We start from the raw sequence: 13,806 nt of genomic DNA, 5'->3' as shown, positions 1-13,806 counted from the left end.
GGATTGTGCGTTTTGTATACAATCCCGATGCAATTTCTGTGTTACAAATGTCAATGGGAAGGTCCAAGGGATACTGTAAACCTTCACTGGTGCATTGGAATGTAATACTGGTCTCCCAGTAGCCGCTCAAAGCACAAACTCTTAGAAGATTCAACCTTCTTGAACCTAAGTCGGCATTGTGCCTTTTGTATTCAATCCCGAAGCAATTTCTGTGTTTCATGGTAACTGGTAAGATCCAAGAGATGCAGTAAACCTGCACTGGTTCATCGGAATCTAATAATGGTTTCCCAGTAGACGCACAAACACCAACTCTTAGAAGATTCACACTTCTTGTACTTAAATCGGCATAGTGCCTTTTGTATTAAATCCCGATGCAATTTCTGAGGTTCATGAGTAATGGGAACGTCCAAGGGACATAGTAAACCTGCACTGGTGCATCGGAATCGAATACTGGTCACCCAGGAGCCGTACAAAGCACAAAATCTTAGAAGGTTCACTCTTCTTGTTCTTAAGCCGGCATTGTTCCTTTTGTATTCAATCCCGATGCAAATTCTGTGTTTCATGTTCAATGTGAAGGACCAAGGGATACAGTAAACGTTCACTGATGCATCGGAATCTAATAATGGTCTACCAGTAGGCGATCAAAGCAACAACCCTTAGCAGATTCACTCTTCTTGTACTTAAGTCAGCATTGTGCCTTTTGTATACAATCCCGATGCAATTTCTATGTTTCATGTTAAATGTGAAGGTCCAAGGGATGCAGTGAACCTGCACTGGTGCATCGTAATGTAATACTGGTCTCCCAGGAGCATTTCAAACACAAACCAGTAGAAGATTCACTCTTCTTGTACTTAAGTCGGCATTGTTACTTTTGTATTGAATTCCGAAGCAATTTCTGTGTTTCATGGTCAATGTGGAGGTCCAACAGATACAGTAAACCTGCACTGGTGCAAATGAATCTAATACTGGTCTCCGAGGAGGCGCTCAAACACAATCTCTTTGATTATTCACTCTTCTTGTACTTAATTCGGCATTGTGCCTTCTGTATTCAATCCCGATGCAATTTCTGTGTTTCATGGTCAATGTGATGGTCCAAGGGATACAGTAAACCTGCACTGGTGCATCGGAATCTAAAACTGGTCTCCAAGGAGACGCTCAAAGCACAAACTCTTAGAAGATTCACTCTTCTTGTACTTAAGTCGGCATTGTGCCTTTAGTTTTCAATGCCGATGCTATTTCTGTGTTACACGGTCAATGTGAAGGTCCAAGGGATACAGTAAACGTGCCCTGGTGCATCGGAATCTATTACTGGACTCCCAGGAGACGCTCAAAGCACAAACTCTTAGAAGATTTACTCTTCTTGTACTTAAGTCGGCATTCTGACTTTTGAATTCAGTCCCGATGCAATTTATGTGTATCATGGTAACTGTTTCGGTCCATGGGATACAGCAAACCAGCACTGGTGCATCGGAATCTAATACAGGTCTCGCAGGAGCCTCTCAAAGCACAAACTCTTAAAAGATTCAGTCTTCCTGCACATAAGTCGGCATTGTGACATCTGTATTCAATCCCTAAGCAATATATGTGTTTCATGGTCAATGTGAAGGTCCAAAGGATACAGTAAACGTACACTGGTGCTTCGGAATCTAATACTGGTCTCCCAGGGTCCGCTCAAATCACAAACTCATAGAAGATTCACTCTTCTTGTACTTAAGTCGTCATTGTGCCTTTTGTATTCAATCCCTATGCAATTTCTGTAATGCATGGCCACTGTTAAATTCCAAGGGATACAGTAAACCTGCACTGGTGCATCAGAATCTAATACTGGTCTCACAGGAGCCGCTCAAAGCAGAAACTCTTGGAAGATTCACTCTTCTTGTACTTAAGTCGGCATTCTGAATTTTGTTTTTATTCCTGATGCAATTTCTGTGTTTCATGGTAACTGTTAAGGTCCAAGGGATACAGTAAACCTTCACTGGTGCATCGGAATGTAATACTGGTCTCCCAAGAGACGCTGAAAGCACAATCTCTTAGAAGATTCACTCTTCTTGTACATAAGGCGGCATTCTGACTTTTGTATTCAATCCCGATGTAATTTCTGTGTTTCATTGTAACTGTTAAGGTCCAAGGGATACAGTAAACCTGCACTGGAGCATCGGAATCCAATACTGGTCTCCTAGGAGCCGCACAAAGCACAAACCCTTAGATGATTCACTCTACTTGTACATAAGTCATCTTTGTGCCTTTTGTATTCAATACTGATGCAATTTCTGAGTTTCATGGTCACTGTCAAATTCCAAGGGATACAGTAAACCTGCCCTGCTGCATGGGAACCTGATACTGGTGTCCCAGCAGCCGCTCAAAGGGCAAAAATATTCACTCTTTCTTGTACTTAAGTCGGCATTGTGCCTTTTGTATTAAACCCCGTTGCAATTTTTGTGGATCATTGTTAATGGGAAGGTGCAAGGGATAAAGTAAACCTGCACTGGTGCAACGGAATCCAATACTGGTCTCTCAGGAGCCGCTCAAAACACAAACTGTTAGAAGATTCACTCTTCTTGTACTTAAGTCGGCATTGTGCCTTTTGTATTCAATCCCGATGCAATTTCTGTGTTTCATGGTCAATGTGAAAGTCCTAGGGATACAGTAAACCTTCATCGGAATCTAATACTGGTCTCCCAGTAGGCGATCAAAACACAAACTCTTAGCAGATTCACTCTTCCTGTACTTAAGTCGGCATTGTGACTTTTGTATGCAATCCCGATGCAATTTATGTGTTTCATGTTAAATGTGAAGGTCCAAGGGATGCAGTGAACCTGCACTGGTGCATCGTAATCTAATACTGGTCTCCCAGAAGCCTTTCAAACACAAACCCGTAGAAGATTCAGTCTGCTTGTACTTAAGACGGCATTGTTACTTTTGTATTGAATTCTGAAGCAATTTCTGTGATTCATGGTCAATGTGAAAGGTTCAACAGATACAGTAAACCTGCACTGGTGCAAATGAATCTAATACTGTCTCCCAGGTGGCGCTCAAGCACAATCTCTTAGATGATTCACTCTTCTTGTACTTAAGTCGGCATTGTGCCATCTGTATTCAATCCCGATGCAATTTCTGTGTTTCGTGGTCAATGTGATGGTCCAAGGGATACAGCAAACCTGCACTGGTGCATCGGAATCTATAACTGGTCTCCAAGAAGACGCTCAAAGCACAAACTCTTAGAAGATTTACTCTTCTTGTACTTAAGTCGGCTTGTGCCTTTAGTTTTCAATGCCGAAGCTATTTCTGTGTTTCATGGTCAATCTTAAGGTCCAAGGGATACAGAAAACGTGTTGTGGTGCATCGGAATCTAATACTGGTCTCCCAGGAGCCGCTTAAAGCACAAACTCTTAGAAGACTCACTCTTCTTGTACTTAAGTCGGCATGTGCCCTTTTGTATTCAATCCCGATGCAATTTCTGTGTTTCATGGTCAATGTGAAGGTCCAAGGGATACAGTAAACGTGCCCTGGTGCATCGGAATCTATTACTGGACTCCCAGGAGACGCTCAATGCACAAACTTTTAGAAGATTCACTCTTCTAGTACTAAAGACGGAATTGTGCCATTTGTATTCAATCCCGAAGAAATTTCTGTGTTTCATGGTCACTGTTAAATTCCAAGAGATACAGTAAACCAGCACTGGTGCATCGGAATCTAATACAGGTCTCCCAGAAGGCCCCCCAAAGCACATAGAAATTTCACTCTTCTTCTACTTAAGTCGGCATTGTGCCATTTGTAATCAATCCCGATGCAATTTCTGTGTTTCATGGTCAATGTGAAGGTCCAAGGGATACAGTAAACGTGCATTGGTGCATCGGAATCTATTACTGGCCTCCCAGGAGACGCTCAAAGCACAAACTCTTAGAAGATTCACTTTTCTTGTACTTAAGACGGCATTGTGCCTTTTGTATTCAATCCCGATGCAATTTCTGTGTTTCATGGTCAATGTGAAGGTCCACGGGATTCAGTACGCCTGCACTGGTGCATCGGAATCTAATACTGGTCTCCAAAGAGACGCTCAAAGCACAAACTCTTAGAAGATTCACTCTTCTTGTACTTAAGTTGGCATTCTGACTTTTGAATTCAATCCCGATGCAATTTATGTGTTTCATGGTAACTGTTTATGTCCATGGGATACAGCAAATCTGCACTGGTGCATCGGAATCTAATACGGGTCTCCCAGGAGCCGCTCAAAGCACAAACTCTTAGAAGATTCAGTCTTCTTGTACATAAATCGGCATGTGTCTTTAGTATTCATTCTCAATGCAAATTCTATGTTCCATGGTCAATGTGAAGGTCCAAGGGATACAGTAAACCTGCACCGGTGCATCGGAATCTAATACTGGTCTCCCAGAAGTCGCTCAAAGCAGAAACCCTTAGATGATTCACTCTTCTAGTACTTAAGTCGGCAAATTGCCTCTTGTAATCAATACCGATGTAATTTCTGTGTTTCATTGTTAATGTGAAGGTCCAAGTGATACAGTATACCTACACTGGTACATTGGAAAGTAAAACTGGTCTCCATGGAGACGCTCAAAGCACAAACTCATATTAAATGTGAAGGTCCAAGGGATGCAGTTAACCTGCACTGGTGCATCGGAATCTAATAATGGTATTCCAGGAGCTGCTCAAAACACAAACTCTTAGATGATACACACATCTTGTACTTAAGTCGGGATTGTGCGTTTTGTATTCAATCCCGATGCAATTTCTGTGTTACAAATGTCAATGGGAAGGTCCAAGGGATACTGTAAACCTTCACTGGTGCATTGGAATGTAATACTGGTCTCCCAGTAGCCGCTCAAAGCACAAACTCTTAGAAGATTCAACCTTCTTGAACCTAAGTCGGCATTGTGCCTTTTGTATTCAATCCCGAAGCAATTTCTGTGTTTCATGGTAACTGGTAAGATCCAAGAGATGCAGTAAACCTGCACTGGTTCATCGAAATCTAATAATGGTTTCCCAGTAGACGCACAAACACCAACTCTTAGAAGATTCACTCTTCTTGTACTTAAGTCGGCATTGTGCCTTTTGTATTCAATCCCGATGCAATTTCTGTGTTTCATGGTCAATGTGAAAGTCCTAGGGATACAGTAAACCTTCATCGGAATCTAATACTGGTCTCCCAGTAGGCGATCAAAACACAAACTCTTAGCAGATTCACTCTTCCTGTACTTAAGTCGGCATTGTGACTTTTGTATGCAATCCCGATGCAATTTATGTGTTTCATGTTAAATGTGAAGGTCCAAGGGATGCAGTGAACCTGCACTGGTGCATCGTAATCTAATACTGGTCTCCCAGAAGCCTTTCAAACACAAACCCGTAGAAGATTCAGTCTTCTTGTACTTAAGACGGCATTGTTACTTTTGTATTGAATTCTGAAGCAATTTCTGTGATTCATGGTCAATGTGAAAGGTTCAACAGATACAGTAAACCTGCACTGGTGCAAATGAATCTAATACTGTCTCCCAGGTGGCGCTCAAGCACAATCTCTTAGATGATTCACTCTTCTTGTACTTAAGTCGGCATTGTGCCATCTGTATTCAATCCCGATGCAATTTCTGTGTTTCATGGTCAATGTGATGGTCCAAGGGATACAGCAAACCTGCACTGGTGCATCGGAATCTATAACTGGTCTCCAAGAAGACGCTCAAAGCACAAACTCTTAGAAGATTTACTCTTCTTGTACTTAAGTCGGCTTGTGCCTTTAGTTTTCAATGCCGAAGCTATTTCTGTGTTTCATGGTCAATCTTAAGGTCCAAGGGATACAGAAAACGTGTTGTGGTGCATCGGAATCTAATACTGGTCTCCCAGGAGCCGCTTAAAGCACAAACTCTTAGAAGACTCACTCTTCTTGTACTTAAGTCGGCATGTGCCCTTTTGTATTCAATCCCGATGCAATTTCTGTGTTTCATGGTCAATGTGAAGGTCCAAGGGATACAGTAAACGTGCCCTGGTGCATCGGAATCTATTACTGGACTCCCAGGAGACGCTCAATGCACAAACTTTTAGAAGATTCACTCTTCTAGTACTAAAGACGGAATTGTGCCATTTGTATTCAATCCCGAAGAAATTTCTGTGTTTCATGGTCACTGTTAAATTCCAAGAGATACAGTAAACCAGCACTGGTGCATCGGAATCTAATACAGGTCTCCCAGAAGGCCCCCCAAAGCACATAGGAATTTCACTCTTCTTCTACTTAAGTCGGCATTGTGCCATTTGTAATCAATCCCGATGCAATTTCTGTGTTTCATGGTCAATGTGAAGGTCCAAGGGATACAGTAAACGTGCATTGGTGCATCGGAATCTATTACTGGCCTCCCAGGAGACGCTCAAAGCACAAACTCTTAGAAGATTCACTTTTCTTGTACTTAAGACGGCATTGTGCCTTTTGTATTCAATCCCGATGCAATTTCTGTGTTTCATGGTCAATGTGAAGGTCCACGGGATTCAGTACGCCTGCACTGGTGCATCGGAATCTAATACTGGTCTCCAAGGAGACGCTCAAAGCACAAACTCTTAGAAGATTCACTCTTCTTGTACTTAAGTTGGCATTCTGACTTTTGAATTCAATCCCGATGCAATTTATGTGTTTCATGGTAACTGTTTATGTCCATGGGATACAGCAAATCTGCACTGGTGCATCGGAATCTAATACGGGTCTCCCAGGAGCCGCTCAAAGCACAAACTCTTAGAAGATTCAGTCTTCTTGTACATAAATCGGCATGTGTCTTTAGTATTCATTCTCAATGCAAATTCTATGTTCCATGGTCAATGTGAAGGTCCAAGGGATACAGTAAACCTGCACCGGTGCATCGGAATCTAATACTGGTCTCCCAGAAGTCGCTCAAAGCAGAAACCCTTAGATGATTCACTCTTCTAGTACTTAAGTCGGCAAATTGCCTCTTGTAATCAATACCGATGTAATTTCTGTGTTTCATTGTTAATGTGAAGGTCCAAGTGATACAGTATACCTACACTGGTACATTGGAAAGTAAAACTGGTCTCCATGGAGACGCTCAAAGCACAAACTCATATTAAATGTGAAGGTCCAAGGGATGCAGTTAACCTGCACTGGTGCATCGGAATCTAATAATGGTATTCCAGGAGCTGCTCAAAACACAAACTCTTAGATGATACACACATCTTGTACTTAAGTCGGGATTGTGCGTTTTGTATTCAATCCCGATGCAATTTCTGTGTTACAAATGTCAATGGGAAGGTCCAAGGGATACTGTAAACCTTCACTGGTGCATTGGAATGTAATACTGGTCTCCCAGTAGCCGCTCAAAGCACAAACTCTTAGAAGATTCAACCTTCTTGAACCTAAGTCGGCATTGTGCCTTTTGTATTCAATCCCGAAGCAATTTCTGTGTTTCATGGTAACTGGTAAGATCCAAGAGATGCAGTAAACCTGCACTGGTTCATCGAAATCTAATAATGGTTTCCCAGTAGACGCACAAACACCAACTCTTAGAAGATTCACACTTCTTGTACTTAAGTGAAAATTGTGCCTTTTGTATTTAGTACCGATGCAATTTCTGTGTTTCATGGTCAATGTGAAGGTCCAAGGGACACAGTAAACGTGCCCTGGTGCATCGGAATCTATTACTGGACTCCCAGGAGACGCTCAATGCACAAACTTTTAGAAGATTCACTCTTCTAGTACTAAAGACGGAATTGTGCCATTTGTATTCAATCCCGAAGAAATTTCTGTGTTTCATGGTCACTGTTAAACTCCAAGAGATACAGTAAACCAGCACTGGTGCATCGGAATCTAATACAGGTCTCCCAGAAGGCCGCCCAAAGCACATAGAAATTTCACTCTTCTTCTACTTAAGTCGGCATTGTGCCATTTGTAATCAATCCTGATGCAATTTCTGTGTTTCATGGTCAATGTGAAGGTCCAAGGGATACAGTAAACGTGCATTGGTGCATCGGAATCTATTACTGGCCTCCCAGGAGACGCTCAAAGCACAAACTCTTAGAAGATTTACTTTTCTTGTACTTAAGACGGCATTGTGCCTTTTGTATTCAATCCCGATGCAATTTCTGTGTTTCATGGTCAATGTGAAGGTCCACGGGATTCAGTACGCCTGCACTGGTGCATCGGAATCTAATACTGGTCTCCAAGGAGACGCTCAAAGCACAAAATCTTAGAAGGTTCACTCTTCTTGTACTTAAGTCAGCATTGTGCCTTTTGTATACAATCCCGATGGAATTTTTATGTTTCATGTTAAATGTGAAGGTCCAAGGAATGCAGTGAACCTGCACTGGTGCATCGTAATGTAATACTGGTCTCCCAGGAGCATTTCAAACACAAACCCGTAGAAGATTCACTCTTCTTGTACTTAAGTCGGCATTGTTACTTTTGTATTGAACTCCGAAGCAATTTCTGTGTTTCATGGTCAATGTGAAGGTCCAACAGATACAGTAAACCTGCACTGGTGCAAATGAATCTAATACTGGTCTCCGAGGAGGCGCTCAAACACAATCTCTTTGATGATTCACTCTTCTTGTACTTAATTCGGCATTGTGCCTTCTGTATTCAATCCCGATGCAATTTCTGTGTTTCATGGTCAATGTGATGGTCCAAGGGATACAGTAAACCTGCACTGGTGGATCGGAATCTAAAACTGGTCTCCAAGGAGACGCTCAAAGCACAAACTCTTAGAAGATTCACTCTTCTTGTACTTAAGTCGGCATTGTGCCTTTAGTTTTCAATGCCGATGCTATTTCAGTGTTTCACGGTCAATGTGAAGGTCCAAGGGATAGAGTAAACGTGCCCTGGTGCATCGGAATCTATTACTGGACTCCCAGGAGACGCTCAAAGCACAAACTTTTAGGAGATTCACTCTTCTTGTACTTAAGACGGCATTGTGCCCTTTGTATTCAATCCCGATGCAATTTCTCTGTTTCTAGGTCAATGTGAAGGTCCACGGGATGCAGAACGCCTGCACTGGTGCATCGGAATCTAATACTGTTCTCCCAGGAGCCGTACAAAGCACAAAATCTTAGAAGGTTCACTCTTCTTGTACTTAAGCCGGCATTGTTCCTTTTGTATTCAATCCCGATGCAAATTCTGTGTTTCATGGTCAATGTGAAGGACCAAGGGATACAGTAAACGTTCACTGATGCATCGGAATCTAATAATGGTCTACCAGTAGGCGATCAAAGCAACAACCCTTAGCAGATTCACTCTTCTTGTACTTAAGTCAGCATTGTGCCTTTTGTATACAATCCCGATGCAATTTCTATGTTTCATGTTAAATGTGAAGGTCCAAGGGATGCAGTGAACCTGCACTGGTGCATCGTAATGTAATACTGGTCTCCCAGGAGCATTTCAAACACAAACCAGTAGAAGATTCACTCTTCTTGTACTTAAGTCGGCATTGTTACTTTTGTATTGAATTCCGAAGCAATTTCTGTGTTTCATGGTCAATGTGGAGGTCCAACAGATACAGTAAACCTGCACTGGTGCAAATGAATCTAATACTGGTCTCCGAGGAGGCGCTCAAACACAATCTCTTTGATGATTCACTCTTCTTGTACTTAATTCGGCATTGTGCCTTCTGTATTCAATCCCGATGCAATTTCTGTGTTTCATGGTCAATGTGATGGTCCAAGGGATACAGTAAACCTGCACTGGTGCATCGGAATCTAAAACTGGTCTCCAAGGAGACGCTCAAAGCACAAACTCTTAGAAGATTCACTCTTCTTGTACTTAAGTCGGCATTGTGCCTTTAGTTTTCAATGCCGATGCTATTTCTGTGTTACACGGTCAATGTGAAGGTCCAAGGGATACAGTAAACGTGCCCTGGTGCATCGGAATCTATTACTGGACTCCCAGGAGACGCTCAAAGCACAAACTCTTAGAAGATTTACTCTTCTTGTACTTAAGTCGGCATTCTGACTTTTGAATTCAGTCCCGATGCAATTTATGTGTTTCATGGTACCTGTTTCGGTCCATGGGATACAGCAAAGCAGCACTGGTGCACCGGAATTTAATACAGGTCTCGCAGGAGCCGCTCAAAGCACAAACTCTTACAAGATTCAGTCTTCCTGCACATAAGTCGGCATTGTGACATCTGTATTCAATCCCTAAGCAATATATGTGTTTCATGGTCAATGTGAAGGTCCAAAGGATTCAGTAAACGTGCACTGGTGCTTCGGAATCTAATACTGGTCTCCCAGGGTCCGCTCAAATCACAAACTCATAGAAGATTCACTCTTCTTGTACTTAAGTCGTCATTGTGCCTTTTGTATTCAATCCCTATGCAATTTCTGTAATGCATGACCACTGTTAAATTCCAAAAGATACAGTAAACCTGCACTGGTGCATCAGAATCTAATACTGGTCTCACAGGAGCCGCTCAAAGTAGAAACTCTTGAAAGATTCACTCTTCTTGTACTTAAGTCGGCATTCTGAATTTTGTTTTTATTCCTGATGCAATTTCTGTGTTTCATGGTAACTGTTAAGGTCCAAGGGATACAGTAAACCTTCACTGGTGCATCGGAATGTAATACTGGTCTCCCAAGAGACGCTGAAAGCACAATCTCTTAGAAGATTCACTCTTCTTGTACATAAGGCGGCATTCTGACTTTTGTATTCAATCCCGATGTAATTTCTGTGTTTCATTGTAACTGTTAAGGTCCAAGGGATACAGTAAACCTGCACTGGAGCATCGGAATCCAATACTGGTCTCCTAGGAGCCGCACAAAGCACAAACCCTTAGATGATTCACTCTACTTGTACATAAGTCATCTTTGTGCCTTTTGTATTCAATACTGATGCAATTTCTGAGTTTCATGGTCACTGTCAAATTCCAAGGGATACAGTAAACCTGCCCTGCTGCATAGCAACCTGATACTGGTGTCCCAGCAGCCGCTCAAAGCGCAAAAATATTCACTCTTTCTTGTACTTAAGTCGGCATTGTGCCTTTTGTATTAAACCCCGTTGCAATTTTTGTGGATCATTGTTAATGGGAAGGTGCAAGGGATAAAGTAAACCTGCACTGGTGCATCGGAATCTAATACTGGTCTCTCAGGAGCCGCTCAAAACACAAACTGTTAGAAGATTCACTCTTCTTGTACTTAAGTCGGCATTGTGCCTTTTGTATTCAATCCCGATGCAATTTCTGTGTTTCATGGTCAATGTGAAAGGTTCAACAGATACAGTAAACCAGCACTGGTGCAAATGAATCTAATACTGTCTCCCAGGTGGCGCTCAAGCACAATCTCTTAGATGATTCACTCTTCTTGTACTTAAGTCGGCATTGTGCCATCTGTATTCAATCCCGATGCAATTTCTGTGTTTCATGGTCAATGTGATGGTCCAAGGGATACAGCAAACCTGCACTGGTGCATCGGAATCTATAACTGGTCTCCAAGAAGACGCTCAAAGCACAAACTCTTAGAAGATTTACTCTTCTTGTACTTAAGTCGGTTTGTGCATTTAGTTTTCAATGCCGAAGCTATTTCTGTGTTTCATGGTCAATCTTAAGGTCCAAGGGATACAGAAAACGTGTTGTGGTGCATCGGAATCTAATACTGGTCTCCCAGGAGCCGCTTAAAGCACAAACTCTTAGAAGACTCACTCTTCTTGTACTTAAGTCGGTATGTGCCCTTTTGTATTCAATCCCGATGCAATTTCTGGTTTTCATGGTCAATGTGAAGGTCCAAGGGATACAGTAAACGTGCCCTGGTGCATCGGAATCTATTCCTGGACTCCCAGGAGACGCTCAATGCACAAACTTTTAGAAGATTCACTCTTCTAGTACTAAAGACGGAATTGTGCCATTTGTATTCAATCCCGAAGAAATTTCTGTGTTTCATGGTCACTGTTAAATTCCAAGAGATACAGTAAACCAGCACTGGTGCATCGGAATCTAATACAGGTCTCCCAGAAGGCCGCCCAAAGCACATAGAAATTTCACTCTTCTTCTACTTAAGTCGGCATTGTGCCATTTGTAATCAATCCCGATGCAATTTCTGTGTTTCATGGTCAATGTGAAGGTCCAAGGGATACAGTAAACGTGCATTGGTGCATCGGAATCTATTACTGCCCTCCCAGGAGACGCTCAAAGCACAAACTCTTAGAAGATTCACTTTTCTTGTACTTAAGACGGCATTGTGCCTTTTGTATTCAATCCCGATGCAATTTCTGTGTTTCATGGTCAATGTGAAGGTCCACGGGATTCAGTACGCCTGCACTGGTGCATCGGAATCTAATACTGGTCTCCAAGGAGACGCTCAAAGCACAAACTCTTAGAAGATTCACTCTTCTTGTACTTAAGTTGGCATTCTGACTTTTGAATTCAATCCCGATGCAATTTATGTGTTTCATGGTAACTGTTTAGGTCCATGGGATACAGTAAATCTGCACTGGTGCATCGGAATCTAATACAGGTCTCCCAGGAGCCGCTCAAAGCACAAACTCTTATAAGATTCAGTCTTCCTGCACATAAGTCATCATTGTGACATTTGTATTCAATCCCTAAGCAATATCTGTGTTTCATGGTCAAAGTGAAGGTCCAAGGGATGGAGTAAACCGGCACTGGTGCTACGGAATCTAATACTGGTCTCCCAGTAGGCGCTCAAAACAAACTCTTGGCAGATTCACTCTTCTTGTACTTGAGTCGGCATTGTGCCTTTTGTATACAATCCCGAAGCAATATCTGTGTTTCATGGTCAATGTGAAGGTCCAAGGGATACTGTAAACGTGCAATGGTGCTGCGGAATCTAATACAGGTCTCCCAGGAGCCGCTCAAATCACAAACTCTTAGAAGATTCACTCCGCTTGTACTTAAGTGGGCATGTGCCCTTTGTATTCAATCCCTATGCAATTTCTGTGTTTCATGGCCACTGTTAAATTTCAAGGGATACAGTAAACCTGCACTGGTGCATCGGAATCTAATACTGGTCTCACAGGAGCCGCTCAAAGCAGAAACTATTAGAATATTCACTCTTCTTGTACTTAAGTCGGCATTGTGCCTTTTGTATTCAATCCCGATGCAATTTCTGTGTTTCATGGTCAATGTGAAACTCCTACGGATACAATAACCCTTCACTGATGCATCGGAATCTAATACTGGTCTCCCAGTAGGCGATCACAACAAAACTCTTAGCAGATTCACTCTTCTTGTACTTAAGTCATCATTGTGACTTTTGTATGCAATCCCGATGATATTTATGTGTTTCATGGTAACTGTTTACGGCAAGGGGATACAGTAAACCTGCACTGGTGCATCGGAATCTAATACTGGTCTCCCAGGAGCCGCACAAAGCACAAAGTGTTAGAAGATTCACTTTTCTTGTACATAAGTCAGCATTGTGTCTTTTTTATTCAATCCCGATGTAATTTCTGTGTTTCATGGTCACTGTTAAATTCGAAGGGATTCAGTAAACCTGCACTGGTGCATCGGAATCTAGTACTGGTCAACCAGGACCCGCTCAAATCACAATCTCTTAGAAGATCAACTCTTCTTGTACTTAAGTGGCATTGTGCCTTTAGTATTCAATCCCGATGCTATTTCTGTGTTTCATGGTTAATGTGAAGGTCCAAGGGATACAGAAAAACCTGCACTGGTGCATCGGATTTCAATTCTGGTCTAACAGGTGGCGCTCAAAGCACAAACGTTTATAAGATTCACTCTTCTTGTACTTAAGTCGGCTTTGTGACTTTTGTATTCTATCCCGATGCAATATCTGTCGTTCATGGTTAATGGGATGGTCCAAGGGATACAGTAAACCTGCACTGGTGCATCG

This window comes from Schistocerca americana, chromosome 4 (assembly GCF_021461395.2).
Source record: "Schistocerca americana isolate TAMUIC-IGC-003095 chromosome 4, iqSchAmer2.1, whole genome shotgun sequence".
Lineage (NCBI taxonomy): Eukaryota > Metazoa > Arthropoda > Insecta > Orthoptera > Acrididae > Schistocerca > Schistocerca americana.
The sequence above is the reverse complement of the archived record's forward strand: the minus strand, read 5'-3'. Positions refer to the sequence as shown.